The sequence below is a fragment of the Triturus cristatus genome, chromosome 4_1 (assembly GCF_964204655.1).
Source record: "Triturus cristatus chromosome 4_1, aTriCri1.1, whole genome shotgun sequence".
NCBI lineage: Eukaryota > Metazoa > Chordata > Amphibia > Caudata > Salamandridae > Triturus > Triturus cristatus.
Window position 1 is genome coordinate 665772244 of NC_140585.1, and position 24996 is coordinate 665797239.

Consider the following 24996-nt stretch of genomic DNA (forward strand, 5'->3'; position numbering starts at 1 on the left):
TTTACAATGCAGTCATTACATCACACTACCTTTACAATGCAGTTATTACAACGCAACATCCTTTACATCGCATGCCATTACAATGCAGCCATTACATCGCATGTCATTACAACGCATGTCATTACAACGCATGTCATTACAACGCATGCCATTACAACTCAATATAAGGTCAGTAATGGGGAATAGTAATTTTTACCCATCCAACACTTACCCTACTGTTGCACTCACTGGAGTGGGAATAGTAGTAATTTTTACCCCTACACTATCCAACACTTACCCTACTGTTGCACTCACTGGAGTGGGAATAGTAATTTTTACCCCCACACTATCCAACACTTACCCTACTGTTGCCCTAAAAGTAATATGTGTTGTAATGGCATGCGTTGTAATGGTATGCGTTGTAATGGAATGCATTGTGAATGTAGTTTCTAAATATGCGTTGAGATGGCATGCGATGTAAAATCATGCGTTGTAATGGATGATGCGATGTAAAAACTCAGTTGTAAAGGCATCATTGTAAATGTTTGTGTTGTATCGTTATACATCCTACCTGAAGGGCTGATCTGACAAGTCAGTGTGTGGGCTGCTTTTTGGGTATATGGGTGCCTTGTGTCTGTTTAATGGCATGGGGGCGGTTTTTACTGTTGATTTCCATGATATTGCAAAAAAAAAATCACTGCTGCAAGCATAAATGTATGCAGTCTCCCATACCTAGCAAAGCACTTATACAGAACATCTTTACAAGTTCAAAACTGCCCAAATTTGCAAACGTGGCTACATTTAGCTATCTAATGCACTTATGAAGGTCACTCTTATTTGGGAACCTCGGCCTAGTTTCTGTTGCAGTTGGACCCAGCTCCAATGGAACACTAAACAACTAATAAAGAAAAGTAATTTCATGATGTCAGCAGTGAAACGATACACCCAAGTGAATCAAAAGCAAGGGTACACAGAAGGGTAAGAAGAGGGTAATCTCCAGGGGAGGAACAGAGTACGGAGAAAAAGTACTAATAAAGAGCAGGAAAATAAGATTGACAAGAAAGCCAACTAATCATAAGCTGACTTGGAGTAGTAATATATTCAGTGATGCAGGGGTGCAATGGACACCCCCGCACTGAGGGGGACTCTCCAGCTTGTAAGCTCGTGGGTATGGGTGTTGCGAGGGCACCCTCACCATTGCTTGCAGGGGGGGGCATAAGGTTTCTTTATGCCACTGTGACAGACAGCTGGACCAGTCTTTTGCGAGACCATAAAAAATGCTGGTCTATAATTAATATATTTATCACACAGAAGAGGCAGTTTAGTGTAATTAGATCATAAATTCAAATTTTGATAATCTTCTGTGTTACTTTGGCTCTTTTTTTTCTTCAAGCAAAATGTTACAGAACAAAAGAGACCTGCAGAAAAAGGATATTCTAATAACAAATGTCTGGCGCCAAATGCAAATATGCAGCAGCACCTTAAGCCACGCCCATTCATCCTTGAACAAAATAGTTTAATTAAATTAAAATAATCCCAGTTGTCACTGCCATGCAAAGCATGTGAAAACACTTTAGCTATACTTTGGTTATAATCTAATATAGTAATCAATTCAATTTAAATTATCTTCATTGGGGATTTACGTTTCAAAACCCCAAAAAATACATACAAGAATCCATAAAAACAGTAATAAACATACATTCAGTAAAAGTTGAAAACTCAGAGACTATAAAATATAATTATTCATCCTGTAAACTCTGTGTGCAAACTGTAGCTATTAAAAAAATCCTATATTTGTGAGAATGAACTGATCTGCTAACATCTGTAAGTATAAAAGAGCAGATCAAACGTGTAAAAAGCCTCTCCCCTTGAGAAACGGAACAATAAAAGAACTCCTGGGTGCATCATAAAATGTACAAAATATTATAAAGTGCAATGTGTCTTGCGGAGACCTTTTGTCGCAGCCACAGAGACCCAGGGATCTGGGATCCTAACAACCTCTAGAGGAGGCTAAATCAGGTGTAATAGATTGAGTCTAAATCGCACGAGAGTTAGATAAGGCTTCACAATCAATGAGGTAGTTACCATAACATATTTCCTGAACTAATATTTCTTCAACTCTGTCTCTGTAATACATGTATTAATGTATTAACACAGGTCTGCTAAGTAGAAAATTGTTCTGATGCATAAGGCAATTACCAAATCTGTTTTAGCGGATCTGGTGACGAAAGGGTGCACTATTTTTTCAATGCCCAATGAAAGTTATCTACCTTGTCTATCCAATATGAATTACACTTTGTAGACATAGATTCCTATTTTGCAGCCATTAGATATATTTTTTTTTGTTTTTTCAAATTAGTTATGTTTTGACCTTCAATATTTTCACTGAGATAGTAATCTGGTGTTGCAGATAAAAAGGATGCAAGACATGAAGAACCGCATCATCCACATACGAACTGATGGGCAAAGGTTTCTGATCCACCATAAGGGAATCTCCATTAACAGATTTAGAGCCTAAGTCTGTTTATTCGACTTACACAAAAAGGGAGGTCATACACGTGTTTTCCTGGACCCCCTTATTGCACAAAAAAACAGATCATATCTTAGTTTAGCAGTTGTATAAATGTGAAGTCCACTTATTATATCTACAAGATGGGTCTTAATCAGCACAGCTTCCAAAACGGACCAGCACTATGGACAGTGTACAGTGTACTGAACCATCTGGCCTGTACTCTACATTGTATCCCTCTACGCCTGAAAGGCCGGGCTTGGCCAGATGGATTAAATAAAGGTGCCCTGGCCGCTCGTGGCCAGAGCACGTAACAGCTATGGGTGTGTGCTGTGTACTTCTTTAGAGGGGCCTGCTATGAAGAACGCGTAACATACCACCGGGTCCTAGGTCACCCCACTACACTGTGGACGATGGAGCGACCCCTTGAAGGCGTGTCCAGTGTGTCCGGAGCTCCATATTTTATGGTGAGAGCGGCTGGTATGGCCTGTTCCTGAGGCTCCTGCGGGTGTCGTGCCGAGAGGCCTGCTATAGTTAATTTCTGTGGCTCCTGTGGGCGTCCAGCCCCCTGGTTCCTGGCCGGTGAGTGTGTGGTGGTTGCAAGGTTGACGCAAGAAGGAGCCGAGCCCTGAACTGAGCTGTGAGCACTCCTGCTGCAGCGTGATTAAAGGTGCAGACGTGTGCAAGGTCTGTGTGGCGTGCGCAGACCAGCTGAGTTACCTGGAGTGGGTATGTGGGTGCAGTTGGCAGCCCATGCAGTGTCCCAAGGGGAAGAGGACATCCCCAGCATTAGAGGCCTGGTGCAGCCTCTAAGAGGCCACGTGTGCCTGAAGTAGCATCTAGAAGAGCAGGCTGACTAGGGAGGACGAGATCAGCCCGTTGCCCATGCAGTGTCCCAAGGGGGAGAGGACAAACCCAGCAGTAGAGGTGTGGTGCAGCCTCTAAGAGGCCATGTGTGCCTGAAGCAGCATCTAGAAGAGCAGGCTGACCAGCGAGAACGAGATAGGCCCGTTCCCACGCCGTAAGGCAGGGTGTTGCAAGAGAGCCCTCTGTATCACCTGCAGTCCATGGACAGAAAAAAGAAAGAAAGAAAAGCTAAATAAATAAGCATAAGCTAAGCCAAGCCACAGGGAGAACCACCACCAATACTGAAAGACTGTGTGAAATACCCATGCTCATGTAATTAACCAATCTATACAACAAAGGGTACAGACGTGAATAAAGTGAAGTGAAGGTGCACTTCAAGAGCACATTGAAGTACATTTCTGTCGGGCATACCCCAACATGTTGTTTTTACCCAAGAATGAGGCTGCCAGCCAAGTTGTTCCCATGTGCTTGTGACTGTGCTGACCCCGTTCAGCCAACTGACAGATCCTGCAACAGCCGCGCCATGCTGGCACCAATGGATTGGATGGCTGCAGCACTACTTAGTGCGACACGCAAGACAGACAAAGTGGTAAAAAGGCCCATGCTGTTGCATATGGGCGGAATGAGCTGTATTAACTTTTTGAGAACTTACCCAATACAGGGGCAGATGATGACTTTGAAAAAGCTGTTACCGACGTAATCCCTAATTAAAACCCGATTATGAACACTTCAAGTTATGAAACGCGTGACAAGCGAAAGGCGATTCTGTTGTTGCTTTCTTTACAAAATTGTGTTAACTAGCAAGCAACAACACAGGGATCGGTAAGCTAGATAAGATTTGTGCACATTAAAACAGGGATGTCGTCATCCACTCTTAGAAAACTGATCCTGAGACAACCAGGAATAACATTAGACGACATCTTGATCCTGGTTTGGTCACACAAACTTGCGGACTCTAGGGATGGTGAGATGGAGTCTGCCCTAAATCACAGCAAATTGACAACCCTGTGTCCAGTGCAGTGAAGATCATAGAAGAACACATGGAGGCAATCCAATGGCAGCCAGATCAATCACGTGATACTGGGGGAGCCAGAGTGATCAAGAAGGGCTGTGGAAACTGCAGACAGACAAATCACCCACCAAGAGGTAGCCCAGCTCAAGGCAAGTCCGCCTTGGAATGCGGACGCCCTCAAACACTTTGCGAAGGTGTGTCGCAGTTCCAGTGAAAAGCCGGGTGGGAGTGTGAGAGGCCAAGGGTCTGCTAAAATTCATCAGTTATCCTCAGAAGAGGGAGGAAACACCTGCCAGTGATGTTCAGTTGAGCACTTTTGAGAAGGAGGATGAATAGGAGGAGGTGTTCATGATACTATTTTGCAGGGCTCAACAGTCAAAGGAGAAGGCCCACTCCCATGTGCCAAGTCGACATAGGCGGAGTTCCCGTGACGACACTCATCGACACTGGGATGTCGGTGAACGTCATTGACTGTCAGCAATTCCTTAAACTAAACACCAAGGCGGACATCCCCTCGACCAAGGCGAAGATTTATACATATGGGGAAACAGACCCTATTTCTCTACAAGGAGACACAAAGGTGGAGGTGGCTCATGGGCCTAACAAGCTACAGACCAATTTTCATGTAACCAACGACAAACCTGGGACCCTGCTGGGTTTTCACACAGTTGAGTATATGGGTTTGTTATGTTTGTGCTAAGCAGATACATCAAACTCAATCAGAAGTTATTCTGGCTGAATTTCTCGAACTATTTGAGGGGTTGGGATGTCTGAAATGTGTTTAAGTTAACTGCACATCGATACCTCCATCCAATCTGTGACGCTACGCCACTGATGGGTACCTTTTCATCTCCGTCCACTGGTGGAAAAGGAACTGGAGCGTCTGGAGCAGGATGGAGTCATAGAAAGGGTTACCTATCCCACGCCTTTGGTTTTGCTTCTGGTCATCGCGCTGAAACCCATACAGCCTGGTGCCATACGGCTATGTATGGTTATGAGACTGCCTAGCAAGGCTATTCGTAGTGTGAGGCACATCACCCCAACAATCGACGAGATCGTGGCTCACCTGAACTGAGCCAAATGGTTTTCTAAAATCAACCTCAACTCTGGATATCACCAACTGATGCTGGAAGAGTCCAGCCAGTACATCACAACATTTTCTACATATGTGGGGTTGCGAAGGTTCAGAGCTTAAGTTTTGGAATATCGTCTGTGGTAGAAGTATTTCAGGACACTATTCAGGAGGGCGTTGTCTGGTCTATTGGGAGTGCTCAAACTGAGAGACAATATCTTGATTATCTCCAGCACTCTCGAAGAACACAACAAAAGACTGAGGGACACCCTGTGGCGGCTGGTCGAATGAGGGCTGACTCTTCACCGCCTTAAATGTTCTTTCTACACCAATGAGGTGGAATTATTTGAGTACCGCTTCGACAAGGATGGATTGCAGGTGGCTCTGCAAAAGGTTGAGGCCATCAGAAAGGCGGCCATTCCCCCAAATCCCTCAGAGGTACGCAGTTTTCTGGGGATGGCTAATTACTGCTGGAGGTTCAACCCTAATTTGGCTACCATTTCTGTACCTCTAAGGGCTCTGACCAAGAAAGAGGTCCCCTGGAACTGGAATGAAAAAGCAGCACAGGCCTATAGAGAAGTCGAAAAGCACTATTTCATAATGCCACAATGACTTACTTCATCCTCACAAGGAAGGCTGAACTAATTGTTTTTGCTGGCCCGGTAGGGCTAGGTTCAGTGCTCATTCAGCAGAAAGACACAAAGGAATGGGTACCTATTGTGTATGCCAGCCATGCCCTCACTACTGTTGACACCTGATATGCCAAAATTGAGAGAGAGGCGTTGGCAATAAGGTGGGCCTGCAAGTAGTTCCACCTGTATCTTTGAGGCCATCAATTCCAAGTAATCACTGATCATAAGCCATTAGTACCTTTGTTTAGAGCATTGTCACGGAACGGGCCCCAGAGGATTAAAAGATGGGCGGTCCAGTCTCAGCAATACTCCTTCGAGGTGGTCTACCAGCCCGGGGTCAACAATCAGGCTGATTACCTATCACGACATCTCCTGGCCATGGATTCCTGGACACAGCAAGAAGCTGACCCAGGAATTGAAAGCTTCATCAGAATGATCACAGGATGGGCCTGCCCTCGGGCTCTGTCCTTGAACAAAATTGTGGAGGCCACCAAAGATGACGCATTCATCACAAGAGCCAATGAGGCACAGCGGGAACACCACTGGCGTAACTTCCCGGACAGCATCCAAAGTCTCCCAGATAAAGAACAAGCAGTGAGACAGTACCTGTGGATGTGTCGCAATGAGCTAAGTGAAAGTGAATAACGGCTTTTGTTGCAGGGGCATCTAATCCTCATGCCGTAGAAGCTATGGACCCGCACAGTTAAGCTGGCACACCAGGCCATCACAGTGTGACCAAAATGAAAGCCCGCCTCTGCAGCAAGGTTTGGTTTCCGTGGATGGGCCAGCTTGTGAAAGAAAAAGTAAAGAACTGCCACTCAAGCCTAATCACAAGCAGTGAACCTCCTGTCACTCCAATCATCACTGAGAGTCCATGCATGAAACCGTGGTCTGCTGTAAGCATGGAATTCGGAAGCTTTCCAGCTAACAGAGTGACGCTGGTACATATGGGCAGCTACACTAAATTTCCAGCTATAGAGCTGGTGAGTTCCACAGCATTTGAATGAGTGAAACCCGCACTGGAGAAAATCTTTGCTTTGTTCGGCTTGCCTGATGAACTAAAGATGGACAATGGGCCCCCATTTCAGGGTCACGTGTTCAGGGAATAGCTGAGTCACCTCAATGTTCGACCGCCAGATAACCCGTAATGGCACCAGGCTAACGGGGAGGTGGAAAGATTTATGAGGACGCTCAATAAGGCATTGCGGATCGGAGTGGAACAAGGGGAAGATCTTGAGTGCTGTTTGCATCAATTCTTGAGGGCATATCGCCAAACACCTAACATCACGACTCAGTGTGCCCCATGCGATGTCATGTTGAGGAGACGCATCCAAGATCTTGTGCCAATCGACCCGCAGTGGGAGCCCGCTATACTTGACACTCTAGCTGCCCAGACGAAAAGAGCAGCCAACAATGAAGGGGCAAGCAGGAAGCAAAGAATAATGGCGCCCAAGATCAAGGAAGGTGATTTCGTAGTCATTAAAGTTCACCACCCAGGGTGGAAATTTCGTACTCTTTTTGAAAGAGAGGTGTGGCAAGCAGTATCAGTAGGTGGGACTATGATCACAGCTAAGAGAGGAGGTGTAGAAGTAACATGGAACGTGTCATGGTTCAGGAGGGTTTCTCAGATGACACCAGCTTCAGTAGAGGAAGACTCGTCCTATGTAGCAGGTGAAGGGTCCATTGAGAACAGTCCGGAAGGAGACCTGGGTGAGGCGACAGAAGTGAAGTTGTGAAAGGGGAACAATCACGAACATCAGACAGTGGTGGCCGCCAGTAACAAAGGGTGGTGGGGCCGGTGGGGGGGAGTGCAGGGGGAGGGGGGATTAATAATAATTTTAAAAACTTACCTGATGCTGCCAGCTGCCTCCCGTGTCGCTACTGCTGGACGTTACCTGGCTCTCAGCAGCCCTGTGACAGACTCCCACCCAATCCCTGTGCTGCAGAGCAGAGTGGAGATTGGTCTGAGTAGGCGGAAAAGACACTCTGCTCAGACAAGCGAGTATGTGGGTGTTTTTCCAGCCCGGCTGCTGAATGCAGCCAGGCTGGAGAAACCTAAGTGTGCATGTGTGTTTTGGTCGGCCTGAGACAGCCGGACACACACACATGAGCACTTAGGGATTAGGGAGTGCACAAGCACTTCTCCTCCCCCTCCCATGTCCCGCCCCTCCATGCACAAGCTGGAAAAGGAAAAATAAGATGATGCTAGAGCATCGTTTTAATTTTCCTTTGCTTGCTCTGCGCCAAGCAGGGGGGCGACGCTCCTCCGCCATTGCGGAGGAGCCACTACTGACATCAGATGCTCATCTTGCACCTAATGGAGGGGAAGTGTCTAACCAAAGTCATCCATACAATCTGAGAGCTAACCCTCGACCCAGTCAGAAGCTGAAAGACTTTGTGTGCTGAGTTATTGCATGGCAAACTTGTATTCCTTCATACTGCATTTTGCTTTGCAATGTCTTCCTTTCTTGTTTTGTTTACTTTTAAAGGTTACAAGAGATGTAGTGAACCATCCTGCCTGTACTCTACATTGTATCCCTCTACACCCAAAGGGCCGGGTTCGGCCTGAGAGATTAAATAAAGGTGCCGGGGCCACTCTTGGCCTGAGCACGTAACAGCTAGGAGTGTGTGCAGTGCATTAGCGGGGCCTGCTGTGACGAACACGTAATATACCACCGGGGCCTAGGTCACCCCACTACAGACAGCTTGTAAATGGCAAGGAAAGGTCCAGGAAGGCAAAGCAGAATGAACGCTTCTTACCAAAGCATACTTATATGTCAACACGTGTAAATGAAAACAGTGATCCAAAGCGCTAAGCCCTACGAAACAAAAAACAGACTGTCCATCAGACAGCAACCCATTGCTTTCAGTCACGCCTGCAGCAGGCATTGGCCCAAGACAGGGAGACACGTTGCCAAATCCCAACAGCATACAAAAGACGAAATCAATGTGCCCTTTTAAAAACTAAAGTAAGTTTGTAGAACAATTTTATCACAAGCGCATGACTGCTGGTCATGAGTCACATGCTGTATGTGTCATTTTGCAATGGACTGAGAAGCAAAGGCTTTGATGTTTTTTCCAATGAAATACTATGGAGGTCTATTGCCCGGTTATGCTTTTCGAAACATCATTGAGACGAGGCATTGTTTCTTAAAATAAAACACATGGCCATTCTGTGTATTAAAATATATTTTATGTAAGTGGCGGTAGGGCTTTACTGTGATCTTGTGGGTACTTTCTCAAGAAATGCTACTATCAATGGATGAACCATGGAAGTTGATGCACTAAAATACCAGTGGTAGCACAGAACGTTTGTCCCCCAGTAGCATCACATATTTCATCCCTTGTCTTTTTCTGCATACAAACCATTGCTAAATGTGTATGTGAGTGAATAGTGGTGGTCTATATGAGTGGCTGCAAGTCCTGAAACTGAAGCTCACTCTAGCAACTGCAAACACATACACAAACACATAGAGTCACACACAATGAAAATATGTGATGCTTTGTTTTAATACACCCCACCTTCATATTGACTTTAAAGTGATTCTTCCAACCACGACCCTCTAAGGAACACAATCTCCAGTACAGTTCAGTGATGTCCAACACTCGGTGCTACAATCACCATTCAGATGTAAGACTGAGGCTTCCGTTATCCCACAGCGTGTTTGCAAGTGCTCAATCCTTGAAACAGTGTAACGTTTCTGGCCCTTTGGAAACAGACACCATCATTCAATAGTTCACTCCACATCCTCTCAGGTCATGATTCATATGTTTCTACATTTGGCAGTGTATTGGGATATTTGTGTAGAAACTGTTGTCAACAAGTAGTGTTACCCTACATGTATGTTGTTCTTTCTTCTGGGCTTTGCCTAGTTGACTGATCTGAACCCTGGTGGTTACAGCTAACGTAAAGTTCCACAAACCACACATGCACCACATGGGTAGTTTTGAGCTGGACACTGCCTTGGAGAATGCAAGGAGAATCAAAGCCTATTGTGAATTACTAGCGGGCTTGCCCAGTACCACGTTGCAGCTTCCGGTTGCACAGATGAGGATACCAGGTCAATCAATCAATCATGGGTTTGTTGAGCGTGACTACTCACCCGTAAGGGTCTCAAGGCGCTTGGGGAGGGGGGTTAGGTGAGTTGCTTATTCAGCTTATGCATAGCCTAACGTACAAGCCACCCATTTATTTTACACACTGCCTGGCAACACCAGGACTGTCCAACTGAGTCCAGAGTTCAGTCATATTTCCTCTCGATGATAATTCAGACCTACAACACATGTATGTAAATCAAAATGAGGAGACTGGCTTGGGACCACAAGTAGAAGAAATGGCAGTTGTCCAGGATCGGCAATTACATTTCCTAAGGCCTCAGACAACTTCTAGTAAGATTTGTTTTGCAGTTCAGTGTTAATACACTCAGGCACCCATTCTAAGTTGTGGGCTAAATTCAGATCCCTTGTTCACAAAGTTTGAGTAGGGATGGGAATTCTGAGAAGTGTGAAGTTTATCATATCACGGCAGTTTTCCGTATAGATTTCATCAGGACAAACCCGGTGAAATTTAATGGGCGAAAATATCTGGAGGAAAAAGCATCAACAAAAAAATAATAGTTTAGCATGTTATACCGGATCTCTGTTTTCCAAATTTGTGATAGGATGTATTACCCCACCCTGGAGCATCGGCATTTATCAGGTGTGGTAAATACCATCTCTACTCATCACTACCGGAGTCAGGCATGAGTGACATCATTTCTTTCTATTTTCAACGGAGTCAAGCCGCTAGACGATGTCCTCATACTCCAGTAGCGAGTTTCTGCCTAGTTGCACTATGTGCACTGTCTCACTTTCCGTACACAGAGATGTCTGTCTTTCCGAGGTGATTGTCTACATAAAGTCCAACTCCTTGGTGACTGAAATGGGACTCTTTTAAAATAACATATTCAACTTTAAATATTACCAAATATCTCCATATCCTCTAAAATGCTGTTGACCAGGCAGTGCCTACCTACTTATATCACATGGCCTAGTGTCTAGCACTTTTGCAAAGCCCATTCCAGCAAGAGAAATAATACCTGTAAACATATTTGATAAATTGTTCAGTCTAGTATTCTGCAATCAAGATGGTAACAAATTATATAAGAATTAAATTTGTAACTTTGTAATTTGCTGTAATTATTGATCCGTCCTCATTTTTCAGTCTTAAAAAGAAATATATTCAGTTATTTGTATGATATGGCAAGTAAATATATTTCGAGGTGATAACGTTGATGTTTCATTTGCTTCTTTGATTGAAAGGTGTTCCCGATTGGCTCAAATCATGCTATATGCAATGCAGTGCATATGTCTCAGTACTCGGCATGGTAAGTCCAAACTCTGGGCTCCAACTTGCACTCACACAATCATTGTAACATCTTCCAACTGAGCCCGCTCCCCTCCCTACCCAATGACCATGAAACATGTCTATGTCAACTTGCAAGGTGCTGAGCTAAAACATACCTGAGCACACGGAGATATCACCCTTGAAAGGTCATATGTTTATTTGGTATTTAAAAAACGGTTCAATTATACAGGAGGAAGTATTTCGGCAATATGCGATTTATTCAGTAAAGGCTCCCACTTTTCTTAAGTCGATAGTGATCAAAACATTTTCATAAAAACCGCAAAAGGCGGCTGCAGATAGAGTGCAAGAGCGAGATTAGATTATAGACATCAAAACGTGCACTTGCAACAATAATTAACATCAGCGTCAACCCTACAGCCAAGGAAACATAGAACTTTCGAGAACAACATCATGTGCATTTAAACTTTAGTCCCCAGGCTCTATAATGTAACAGGGAATGCCTTTTCAAAAAATGAAATAAAACAAAGTGTACCTATAATGAAACGATTCTCCTACGGGTAAAACACAGACCAGTTCTGCTGCAACGAACACTGTAAGCCATCCACACACGCGGCGGGTCCCTCCCTCCATCCCGCCCTGTCAGTGGGCGCACCGTCCCAGCAATCAAATAAGCGTTAACTTCTAAATGAAGGCGCCCATTTTAGAGGCAGTTCCTTCCTCCTAATGTTTGATTAATACAATGACGCCACATAATCAGCGCCTGGCACAACTGGGGAGTAGATGCAGGCGCTACGTACACGTTACTACTTCTGTCGCATCACCATAACTCTGCGTCAGCACATTCTGGTTTCTGCAATCACAGGACGCACCGTGGAAAAAAACCTCCAACCTACCTGAGATGCTAGGCTGTGTCTTGTCCTCCTAACCCGGGAAATTCTTCAATTTTCCACGATATCCTTTAATGCAGGCTGCACCAGAACGCCCCACACACTGTAGTCTGCGCCCTCCTGCAGCAGAAAGCAAACGGAAACAAACGGCGTCAAGCAGTGACCTCGGAAAAAGCGCACAATTCCTCACTCAACCTTCAAGATAAAACAGGTTACAGGAAGGGGGGAGATTAGGTCTATGGGGTGCAGGTCTACCTGCAGACCGGGGAGGGTTCGTGGCGGTAAAGGCTGGGATGCACTCTCTTAAACAGGCTGCCCCGGCTCCGCAGCTCCCAGGGCGCCTGGAAATATGAAGCATTTCACTGCAGTCACTTTCTGCGAGCTGTGCCTGTTCCAGCAATATCCCAGCCCTCTCGCGCTGCGCCGAGGCTGGGGAGGGAGCCCAGCATGCATAATTCATGCATTAAAATCTTCTGTGCACTTCCTGTAGCCACTGCTAGATCCAGTAATGGGCTATTGATCACCTCATCGCTAAAAACAATCGGGGCTAGGTAATTGGTTTGTGGCAACAAACAATATGCTGGCCAAAGGGTTGCAGTCAGATGCGCCCCTCCCTGCAGCACTCAGTCAGAACCCCCGAGCACCGTGCAAGACATGACATTTACATACTGCAGATGCTTTAATCCGGGCTCTGCCTCCGCCCCTGTCCTTTAGGAAACTGCTGCATCATGCTTTCGCCCATCAGACGGGGGCCTGCACTGAGGAGTGGGGATCCTCCATATATCCCAAGATGACTCGAGAATGTACTAACAGCCGCCCTGCTAGACGAATATCTGCATATATTGATACATCGCTCGTGTTGCACACGTCATGTAGTAAGTGATTTTAGAACTGAAAAAGACGTCATCTAGTGGCATGCAAATATTTGCTACCAAAGTGCTTCACATGAAGAATTGAAATTGATTGGTTGAGGTGGGTCGGCAGTAGGCAGCCCCTTACAGAGCCATTAACTGCTGCCAGGTATTTGGAGGGCAGATCTACCGCGGGCAATGGAAGGGCAGCCAGGAAGGACTAGTGCACACTTATTTCTCAGCAGCTACACCTTGTGCATTTTGCGCTGTTGACATTTTTTACTACTGTGCAAATACACAATAAGTGCAGTTTAACAATCAGTGTGTGTGTGTCAGTGCTATAGGAACACACATATTCCAGAGGATTAATGTATAGTCTAAAGAGTTATGTATGCAACATGTGGATCACAAATTCCAATCCCTGATCGCCAGCCCATCTTCTGCTAGAAAAAGATGATCCACCAGTCAACCAGACAGTCACAGTTCAATAGACACAATCAGATGGTAAGCTTTTCAATTTGTAAGTATTTCTGGGTCTAGAGTGGCAGAACACCTGCCTCTGACCTGTTGTTACAAAATCTTTAAAGTATACATAGAGTGGGCTTTGTCTCCACCCAGAGATGTATTACCCTGTTTCCACATATTGTCGATTTCGTGCACCAATCAGTCTCCTATGGAGTGTTTACACTTCAATGCATGAAGGACTATTTTACATCTCAAAATTATAAGGAAGCATCACACATAATAGTGTTTATCTCCTGCATACATTTTACACAGAAAATAATCCTTTTTTGGTTTGTTTTTACATTGCAGCCGGCTTTTTAATTGTTTGGTCAGGTCATGTTTTCCCTGTCTGTCTTCCCCAGTATATGTGCCCTATGTGTCTTTTCTATTGACTTTCCACGTATGTTTTCTCCCATTGTTAATTGTCCCTGTATTCATCTTTCTGTTGTTTTCTCCACTTGTCTCTTACACTTTGTTCTTCCTCCTCTCTTTTCTTGTAACAAAAAAAGTGTGTTAAAAGTAACGTTTCCCTTTATGAGCAATCTTCTACAAATACAGGAATTATAGACTTCTGTTTGAAGTGTTTGTAAAGTAAAGCCAGGCCTGTTATTTTTTTCTAATGCTTGTTTCTATTGCACTTCATCAGTGATGTTGAAAGGATGTTATGGGTCCCAGTGCTAGTTAAGAATCTGAATTCTATTCTCTATTCTCCTCGTGTTGCCCCATCTCCTAGGTTAAAGTGTGATATCAATATCAAGCTGTATGCTAAAGTGTTAGCTGACAGAGTGATCAAGGTGATAAGGGCTTGTTGTACAAAGAGCTGTAGTAGAAATAAAGTCCCATAGGTTATAGCAAATATTTTATTTTGTGAGTATGTTTCCATCAAACAAGACACTTATACAAAAAGAAATCACACTTAATAGCCACACAATTGGGTAGTAGCGTCTCAATCATTCTTTACAGCTCGATCTTAAGAGCAGAAGTTTTCTAGCAGGCGTCCCAGTGCCTGTCGCTCTTCATCAAGTGCAGCTTACACAGGGCACATATATGTTATCATAAAGGTGCTAACCACCCGTTGTGGCAAATTGTTCTTTATTACAAATGTTTCATCTATGAGATAAAATGTATAATTTTATGTAATCTAAAGATGTTCAGTGAATACATTTTGTTATAAGTAAAAACGTTTAATCTATTTCTTCCAACAGCATAGACAAATAGTGCCTCCTAGATGGTGTTTGCTGGGCATGATTTCAAATGATATTCCTCTTTAGATAGTCTTTTGTGCATCACCTAGTTTTCCTTTGCCTTGACTCTTTTGAGCAGTCTACTCTGCTGCTTAACACTCAATAATTTCTGCCACAATCAAACAACCCAGCTATCATATTAAAGAATGCCCAACCTTTGTAATGGCCCCTTAGCTGGAACTCCATCTAAGGCTTTATTAGAGTAGATGATTTCAAAAACCTTATTTAATCATCCATGTAACAAGCTACTCAAGCAATTAAAACGTGTCTGCTTGAATGCATATTAAACTACATGATATTGTTAAAGAAACCATTCAAGGTGTTGGGGTGAATATCCATTCCAAGTGAATTGATCAATTTCTCCAATAGTGATGTCAAGCTGACCAGCCTCTAGGTTCGTCTGTGCTTACATTTTCTAAGTGGTCCTGAAAGCCACCTTTATCCATCCTGTGGAATCATTATAGTTTCTAGTTATTCAATTAACTATTTTAACGGTGCATCTCCTGTGTGTCAAACATGTTAATATTGTATGATGCATTCCATCAGGGTGGATCTCCATTTGTACCCTGGGGGCTACAGCCATTTTCCTTTTTGTAGATCGCTTTCTTACATCTCCACTTCACTTCTCGCTCTGTATCTTATCTGTGGGCCTTGATGATTGGTCTCCTGTTGATACTGGCCCAAGGCATAGGTTCCAAAATGATATTCACAAGTCTTATTTTTTTTGTATACATTACACACAAATGGCCATGACTAAATATCAGCACAGTCCTGCCGTAAGTGACTCATCTACATGTTGGCAGAAGTATGCCCATTGTTACATGAAATAACTTCAGCTTAAGAAAATGTATCTCCATAATTTCCATAAAGCGGTGTGAAATCTTCGGGCAGGTGGAGTTTTTATCTTCACACAGGTGAATTTAAAGTAAAACTTTGATTTGCTTCCTTTTCACACCCGTGGCCCACACAACTTGGCCTTATTAAACTGATGGGAAGTCATGAGATTGGAAGATCAGCTACATTTTGAGTTTTAAAACAAATCCAGTGAAAACCTGCATCCTCAATATTTCAGAAACAAAGTTCTGGAAAAGTACTTCATAATATTAGCTGTGTTACTCCAGGTTCAGTTCCTGTTGTTTCAGACGGTATGATATGCAACTTTATTTACAGTGTAACTGGTCAGATTAAGTAAAACGCTCAGCTTTTTCAGTCAAACTCTGACAGTGTTGGCAAAGTCTTTGAATGCCTCTAATGACTCCAACTGTGGAAAAGGCTTAAAATGCATGCTGCCTAGGGGCACAAGAAACATGTTTTTCATGGGTAGAAAGTACCAAGGCACTAGACAGAAAGATGTCTGCTTCTTTATAAGGCTCTGACATCATCGATATCCTAACCAGATCCATACAACCAATATCGGTTCATTTGGAAATGAGGCGATCATAAAAAAGAATCTAATCCTCTCTTTCTCCTGTAAATATAGATTTGGTGGTTCTTTGTCTGAGAAGAAATATCTGCTAAAACTATACGCAATGTTTTCTCAGCATGCAGATTCCCAGTAGGTAGAATACTATAGTAACCTCACAGTCCAATTCTGATGAGGCCTGCCCTCAGTTTGCTACTGCCTGTTGCCTTGGTATTTCTGTGTAGCTCCTGGTAAAATTCATAACTGCCCAACCAGTGTGGTTGGCTGGCACAGTGCCAAAAGGATGTCTGTCTTCAGGGCTGGGATTGGGACATCTTCTGGTTGGACCACGGAAGGTGCTCCCAGGAGCAACAGCTCAGTTGATTGTAGACCTGCTATCTATAGTGGCATTTGAGACAGGCATCTACACTTCAATTGGTCTTGGTGGCTTGCTTATGCTTCCTAAACAGTGTGTGTGTGTTCCCTATCTGGCTACACTGTTACTATTCCACTTATCTAGATTGAGCTGTTCTAAGTTTTTCATTCCGCCACTGGTCCACTTACCTGGTTTGCAGTATTACAAGCATTCCAAAATTTGCAACAAGGTTACTCGTGCTCACTCTGCTCATTTACTTTAGGGTGGTGGTGCAGATACCCTGAAAAACTTTGGAATGTAATCTTTCTGATGCTTTCACAACTCATGCATAACCCCATATATATGGGGGAGCTGTCACAGATCCCCTTTGGGGCTGCAGTCTACCAAGCCCCAAAGGGGCATCTGCGAGGCCCAGAGAAAACAGTGGCATCTCAAACAGGTGAATTAAGTGATTAATAGAAGGCTTAACCTACACCTGCACAGTGGTTAGGGGAACTTACTTCCAACTCTCCATGCTATGAAATATCATATTAACCCTACAAATCAATTATTAGGTGAAAGCCCCCATATATGTAGCTACAGTATGTGGCGACTAATGCATCTTTCTCTACATTGATTATTCTAAAACATGACCAGCGGGTTACAACAAGAACAAAACCAAGCAGAAACATGTTTTGGTACTTTAAAAAATCAGACTTCAATGTGCTCTAGTGCATCTCCATAAGGCATCCAGTCATATTAAAAGACGTCTGGATCATGCAAAAGGCATGTAGCAAGATTAATCCAGGATACCGCCAGAAGCTGGTCCCTTCACTACAAACCAACTAAAAATCACAGCACAGTAGCAAACTATTGATCCTTTAACCAATATTTGAGCCAAAACACAGAGCCAATGTCTTTCAATCATTCTTTGGGCACAGTGGAAGGGCAACTTAAACAAAACCATCTGCTACCAATAGATCTTTGAAATCTTAACTGTTTCATCAATCCTTAAGTCAGGGGGTAAAGTTTAAAGCACTTGTGTAGCCTTTCTCAGTGATGGGAACACCCTTTGAGAGAGTGGTTATTGATATTGTTGGGTCTCTGGACCCCGAGACCACAGGTTTATCTCAGTCTTAGTAGATCATGGCCCAAGGTACCCTGAGGGCATCCCTCTGAGGTCAGTATTAAACCCGTGGTGACTAGGGCACCAGTGGAGATCTTTACTCAAGTATGTTTCCCCAAGAAGGTGGTGTCTGACAGGGGTTCCATCTTCATGCCTGCTTTTATGAGAGCCATGTGGTAGGAGTGTGTAGCAACCTACAAGTTCTCCACTCCATACCACCCCCAAATAAATGGGCAAGCTGAAAGATTCAAAAAGACAATGAAAGGCATGAATATGGACCTTCCAGAACTCATGAGGCGTAAGTGGGTCATCCCTAAGTTGGCCTATTGTTTGCTTTCAGGGAGGTGCTCAGAAGGGAGTGAGCTTTAGCCCTTTTGAGCTTCTCTTTGGCCACCCTGTGAGAGGACCTCTCAGTATTGTCAAAGAGGAGCGAGAACAAGTGTCCAAAAAAACCCTCTAAGATGCAGTAAGTTGCATGTTATATCTCAGTTCTCAGATGAGGCATTTCTGGAAAGAGGCCACTGAGAACCTAAAGGCAAGTTAGGAAGTGATGAAGCAGTGGTATCACTAAAAGGCCACTCTTGTAGAATGCCAACCTGGTCAAAAAGTGTGGGTCATGGAACCCCGACCCTTTCAGGACCAGTAAACAGGGTTCTATGAAATCAAAGAGAAGAATAATGAGGTCACCTACTTGGTGAACCTCCAAATATCCAGGACATTTTTAAGGGTATTGCATTTGAATCGTATGAAGCAATATTTTGAAAGATCTGAGATGACAGTGCTCATGGTGACAGATGGTGGAAAGGAGAAGGAGAGTGAACCCTTCCCAAACCTACTGCCTTCCAAGGATAGGTCAGTGCAGGGGGTTGTTCACTTCACCACACTGACAACAGATCAGCAGAGGGATTGTCACCAGTTACAGTGACAGTTCACCTCTCTTTCCTCATTTAACCCAGGGCTCCCCAACTCGTGCACTCATGACATTAACACTGGAGACAGAATGCCTGTCAAAAACAAAGTTTACAGGCTATGTGACAAAGTGAGGGCCAGTACCAAGGATGAGGTGTCCAAGGTGCTGGAGTTGAGGGTGATTGAGCCCCCCTATAGTCCCAGGTCCAGCCCAGTGGTACCAAAGAATATTCCAGAGGCACTACCCCTGAGCTAAGGTTCTCTATGGACTACAGGGGTGGGGGAAATGTTTCATTCAGCCTGAGGAATTAGTGGGATTTGGCAACTCTGCATTACTCTTGGCCGGCCACCCTCTGCCAATCACCACATGGTGGAATTATTTTCCTGCGAGGCTCCAAAAATGCAAGCATGAGTCAGATTTGGCGTCCCCTAGTGCCATTTTCTAATGTGGGTGGTGGCAGGTGGTCACTGTTAGAGGGCTGCTTCTTGAGTAGATTTGCTGCCGCTCAAGTAGGTTTTCTACTCAAGCGGCAGTGTTGGAAACGGCCCTTTTTGCAGGGTTATCCCCAAACTTTTTGCTTCTTCCTCCTTTATTTTTCCTGACCCGTGGTTGTTGGCAATTGGACTCTGGGCACTTTACCACTGCTGATCAGTGCTAAAGTGCATATGCTCTCTGTATAAATTGTTATATTGATTGGTTATCCATGATTGGTATATTTGTTTCACCTGTTAGCCCCTAGTAAAGTGCACTGCGTGTGCCAGGGCTGGTGATTCAAATGCTACTAGTGGGCTGCAGCACTGATTGTGCCACCCACAGGAGTAGCGCTAAAATGATGTCTTAGGCCTGCTTGCAGTGCCTATGTGCAGGCCAGGACTGCCATGTCGACCTGGCCAGTGCACCCACTGACCAGGCCTTATTCTTCCCTTTCTGTACATGTCAGGCATCCCTATGGTGGCCCTAGGTACCCCCCTGGGCTGGGTGCAGTGTATCTGAAAGGTAGGGCATGTACTGAGGTGTGTAACATGCCCTGGTAGTGAATTACAGCCATTTTCGTTTTTCACTGCTGAGAGGCTATCTTGCCCATAGGATAGAATGGGGAAGGCTGTTTACATGCCTATCTTCCCATAAGGGCAAGATAGAAAATCCAAGTTTGGTATCTCTGTGTTCAGAATTTAATTATACATCTTTTTAGCAAGATGGTTTTTAAATTCACTGTGTGAGAATAGCACTTTTTAGAAAGTAGCTATTCTCCTGTTTAACCTTCCTGTGTGCCTGTGTGCTGGTTGGCTGACTGGTGTCATGTGATGGGCTAGGTGGCTCCAGGAGCCTGGATGAGTCAGCAGCAGGGTGAATAGGGAGATCTGCTTTAGATGGGTGGGAGGAGTAGTCCCTGGGTTTGAATAGGGCTGCCCCTGACAAACACAATGCTGGCTCCACCCCCTGCTGGCCAGGCTGAGGACTCTGCCTCTGCTGGCACAAAGAAGGCTCCACCTCCTGCTGAGCGTCTAACGACCCTGCCCCTCACTCTGAAAGGAACCAGGTGCTCCAGAGCAGAGCACACCCAGGAACCGGTTTGAGCAGGGGAATCCCCCCACTGGAACAAAGAGAGACAAAGACTTGGAGGGGTATAAGAAGAGGACCCCAGACACCTAAAACTTTAGATCACTTTGGAACTAAGAAGAAACCTCTGCCAAGGAGAAAGCTGAAAAGAACTGAAGAGGAGAAGACTGCCTGCTTGCTGTTTTGCTTTGCTGCCAAGGAGAGAGGAAGGACTTTGCTGTGTCCCCTTCTTTTGATTCTGATCTCCAAGGGCCTGAGAAGAGCTGGCTCCCTGTTAAGAAGTCCCAGGAACAAAAGGACTTCACCACCAGCTCCCCTGGAACTCTGCTGAGAGAGTTCTGACCTGCCTTGGAGTGCTTGCCCAGTCTTGGGGCCTCAGGAGGTCGTTTTGCTGTGTTTGGGAGCTGGGAAGCAGAAGCGTGAACAAGAGTGACTGGTACCCAACCCATCATCCGATTGCGTGTCGCAAGATCGAGAGTGCGTGGAAAATTTCATCGCGGCACCATCGCAACACGCAGGGTCCCCGCATCGCCGAGTGCGTCGAGCATCGTCCCAAAGCGTGAAGATTCCTGGCATTGCGAGGGTCGTCGCAGAACCAGTTTGCGAACCGCACCACTGCCGGTGCGTGAAAGTCTCCAGTCGCTGCGTGCGTCGACGCAGAGTCCCGTTCCGTGGCGCATCGAGAGTTGCGGCGCCGGAAGGCAACGCTGCGCCACGCATCGCACCACATCGAAGAGTGTCGCATCGAACCTGTGCGTGAAGCTTCCCCCTAAGAAACCTACGCAACGAAGGCCAAAGTCATCGCATCCTCCCCTTACAGATCGGAGCCGGCGCATTCACCTCTGCTGTGTGAAGCAGGGCTGCTGCAAAGCCTCCCCAGGATCTCAGGAGTATCGCATCGCCTTTGCAAGCTTCCTTGTTATAGCTTTTGGGAACCTTATCGCAACTACAGGTACTGTTGGGCACGAAAGTGTCGCATTTTGTGCATTGAGAGTCGCATTGTGCAGGACACTGACTTTTACATCCTGGAGTACTTTCTGCAAACTCTTGAACTATCTTTAAAGTAACCTTTTTGAATTATATGTTGGTTTGTCTGTAGTATTTGGTCTTGTGAAGTTTTAAGTAAAGATACCTTATTTTTCTAAAACTGGTGTGGAGTAAATCTGTGGTGTTTTCACTATGTTACTGTGAGTGTTGGTACAAATACTTTACACATTGCCTTTGATAGCCTAGACTGCTCAGGCCAAGCTACCTAGAGGGTGAGCAGGGGTTATCTTAACAGTGTATCCCCCTTTCCCTGACTAGAAGCAAGGGTCCCTACTTGGACAGTGGTACCTACCCTGCCAAATAGAGACCCCCAGATCTAACAGGCAGCAAAATCAACTCAAATGGTCCCGCACCACATAGTTTTGTTCGTATTGATTTTTCAGTGCTGCTCACGCTACTAGGGCTAAATTGCAGCGTGAGTAGTGCACATGCATATTTCTGCTTTTGGTGGAACTCTGCAGAAAAGTGTTTATGTAACTCCGCAGAATTCCATGGAGTGAAACTCCACAAGTTCCGCCCACCCCTACTATAGGGGTCTCACATCAGTCACCAAGACTGGTGCACACCCTATTCCCAGAGCTGATGAGCTCATGGATAGGGTAGGGTCTACCAAATTCCCCAGCACCTTTGATTTGACATCAGAGTATTGGCTTATTGCTCTAACAAAAGAGGCCAAGGAGAGGTCTGCATTCTCTGCCCCAGAGGGGCATTTCTAGTTCTGAGTTATGTCCTCTGGTTAAAGAATGTCCCTGCTACCTTCTAAAGGTTAATCAACTGTATCCTAGTTGGGACGGAAAACTTCAGTGCAGCCTACATGGATACAATGAATGTCTACAGCTCCAGCCTCGGTGACCACCTGAATCAACTCAGAGAACTACCGAAGACCCTGCATTAGGCAGATTTAACTATCAAGGCCAGTAAGGGCCATTTTATGGCAAGGCTTGTTGGTGTACATGTTGGTGAAGAGCAGGTAAAAATACTCCATCTCAAGATACAGGCCGTTCTGAGGTAAGAGTTTTCTCAGCCTTACTGGATATTAGAGTAGTTTGTCAAAGGGTAAGGCACCATTGCAACCAGCTTGGGAGAGCTGACCTCCAAGAAGGCCTGAAAACTTCAGTGCAGCCTACATGGATACAATGCTGTCTACAGCTCCAGCCTCGGTGACCACCTGGATGACCTCAGAGAACTACTGAAGACCCTGCATTAGGGAGACTTAACTATCAAGGCCAGTAAGGGCCATTTTAGGGCAAGGCTTGTTGGTGTACCTGGGCCACCATGTTGGTGAAGGGCAGGTAAAAATACTCCATCTCAAGATACAGGCCATTCTGATGTAAGAGTTTTCTCAGCCTTACTGGATATTAGAGGAGTTTGTCAAAGGGTGAGGCACCATTGCAACCAGCTTGGGAGAGCTGACTTACAAGAAGGCCGGAAAACTTCAGTGCAACCTACATGGATACAATGCTGTCTACAGCTTCAGCCTCGGTGACCACCTGGATGAACTCAGAGAACTACTGAAGACCCTGCATAAGGGAGACATAACTATCAAGGCTAGTAAGGGCCATTTTAGGGCAAGGCTTGTTGGTGTACCTGTTGGTGAAGGCCAGGTAAAAATGCTCCATCTCAAGATACAGGCCATTCTGAGGTGAGAGTTGTCTCAGCCTTACTGGATATTAGAAGAGTTTGTCAAAGGGTATGGCACCCTTGCCACCAGCTTGGGAGAGCTGACTCCCAAGAAGCAGACCAAAAAGTAATCTGGACAGAGACATGCTAAAAAGCCTTTGACAACCTGAAGGAACCATGTGTACAGCAACAGTAGTCAAGGCACTTGAATATTCAAAAGAGTTTCTTGTGCAGACAGATGCTTCAGAGCATGTAAATAGGGCTATTTTCTTATAGCCGAATGAGGTGGGCCTAGAGCAGTCTGTAGCCTTTATCAGCGGATGGTTAATTCCGCAGGAGCACAGGTGGAGTGGAAGGCCTTTGCAGTGGTCTGGGCACTGAAGAAACTGAGACCATAAATGTATGGGACTCATTTCTGGGTTCAGACAGACCACAGACCCCTCACATGGTTGATGCAAATGTGGGGTGAAGATCCCAAACTGTTTCGGTGGAAATCTCCTTACAAAGTATGGGCTTTAAGGTGGGAACATCTCCCTGGACTGACCACACCAGTGCAGATGGTCTTTCCAGGTTTTTCCACTTTAGCGATGAGAACTCCCTTGGAAGTGTGTAGTTCTCCTTTCTGCCTGCGGGAGGGAGACCTGTGTCGGAAATTACCAATTTTGCGTAATACCAACCCAGATTTTTGCCTTAGACCCTTTTGCTGGCTGTAGGCCTCTGTGCACTTCACTCCTGCTTACGAATGGTAAAGTGCCTGTGCTTCTCTTTGCAACATGATGAAGGTAGCATAACCCTGATTGGCATATTTCACATATCTATGAATCTCTGGTATATGGTACCACTGTGTACCATGGCGCTGAAAATTAAATTTCACAAATAGACCGCAGCATTCATTGTGCCATCCACTATAGTGGCATAAGCAACATGACTGCAGGACTGCCACAAGCACCCTGGCTGTGCAGGTGTAAACTGAACATTTTGTTATCAGTGGAAGGGTAGAAAAGGACTGCTAGCCTGGCATCATCTTTCCTCTAGGACCAATATCCTAATGGTGCGTTCGAAGTTCAAAGAATCCTCAAGGAAGTTAGTATCATAATTGATAGTCCCACATTCATGTTCCATTTGAAAGGATTTCTTTATTTGGCAAAGGTATATTCTTTCAATTAATTTATATTCTTCCAATTTGTTGGTTCATTACATCTCTCAGGAAATCAGTACATACACAGCCAATACTTGTTTCGAGAAATCTCCTCTTTCTCAAGGCCCAAAATATTCCAATATAGAATATACTTTCAAAGCCACGGGGAACCCTGGAAACTTAAAGTTCAAATTTCATTAAAACTAAGCCTTTTTACCCCTGATGCCATATTGGGGGAGTTCGTAAAAATGATGGCTTTGGAAGTACATTCTACACTGTATAAGAATATTGGAATATTTTGGGCCTTGAGAAAGAGGATATTCTTCAAAACAAGTGTTGGTACCGATTTCTTGAGAGAATTAATGAACCAATAAATTGGTAAAATATAATTTTATTGGAAGATGATAACTTTATCAAATAAAAAATAATTTAACTGGAACACAAATGTGGACTCTCAATTATGTAACTAACCTCATTGAGGATACTGTGAACTTCGCAACGCACCATTATGGTATTGGTGCTGGAGGAAAGAGGGTGCCAGGCTAATGGTCCTTTTCTACCCAAATGTAACTTCTTCGAATACAGAAAGCATTTGAACTAGAACGTGAATATTTAACTCCTCTATGCTGATATGTATAATCCTCGATCCACCCCATTTTACTTTTTGCTTTGATCACTCCATTTAACCCGCCATTTCTTTCAGTTGTTATTTGATTTAAATGGTTGAAAACCTAAAAGCTATCATCCCCTTCAATCCCACCAATAAAATAATCCACTGGGTCAAATTCTCATTACTTTTTCAGTTGTAAGTTTTACTCACATGCTGATAAAGTTACATATTTGCACCTGAGTTTGAGATTCTACTTCACAATGTCAGGACTTTCGAATATGTTTGAGGTCACTTATGATCTCTTTAATAATTCTTTTATTGGGC

At 44.7% G+C, this 24996-nt stretch overlaps 1 protein-coding gene across 3 annotated transcripts in view; it reads right to left on the reverse strand.

Annotated features, from left to right (window-relative positions):
* The window catches only part of CNTN1 (contactin 1), a 988997-nt gene that overhangs the window by 570364 nt on the left and 393637 nt on the right, over positions 1-24996 (reverse strand). For 2 of the 3 annotated variants that reach the window (XM_085653079.1, XM_085653080.1), the window contains exon 5: positions 12312-12425. The gene's annotated coding sequence lies outside the window, so the exon portion shown is untranslated. Of the gene's footprint in view, positions 1-12311; positions 12426-12560; positions 12688-24996 lie in introns of those variants that run through there. The other variant, XM_085653081.1, reaches the window with a different exon arrangement.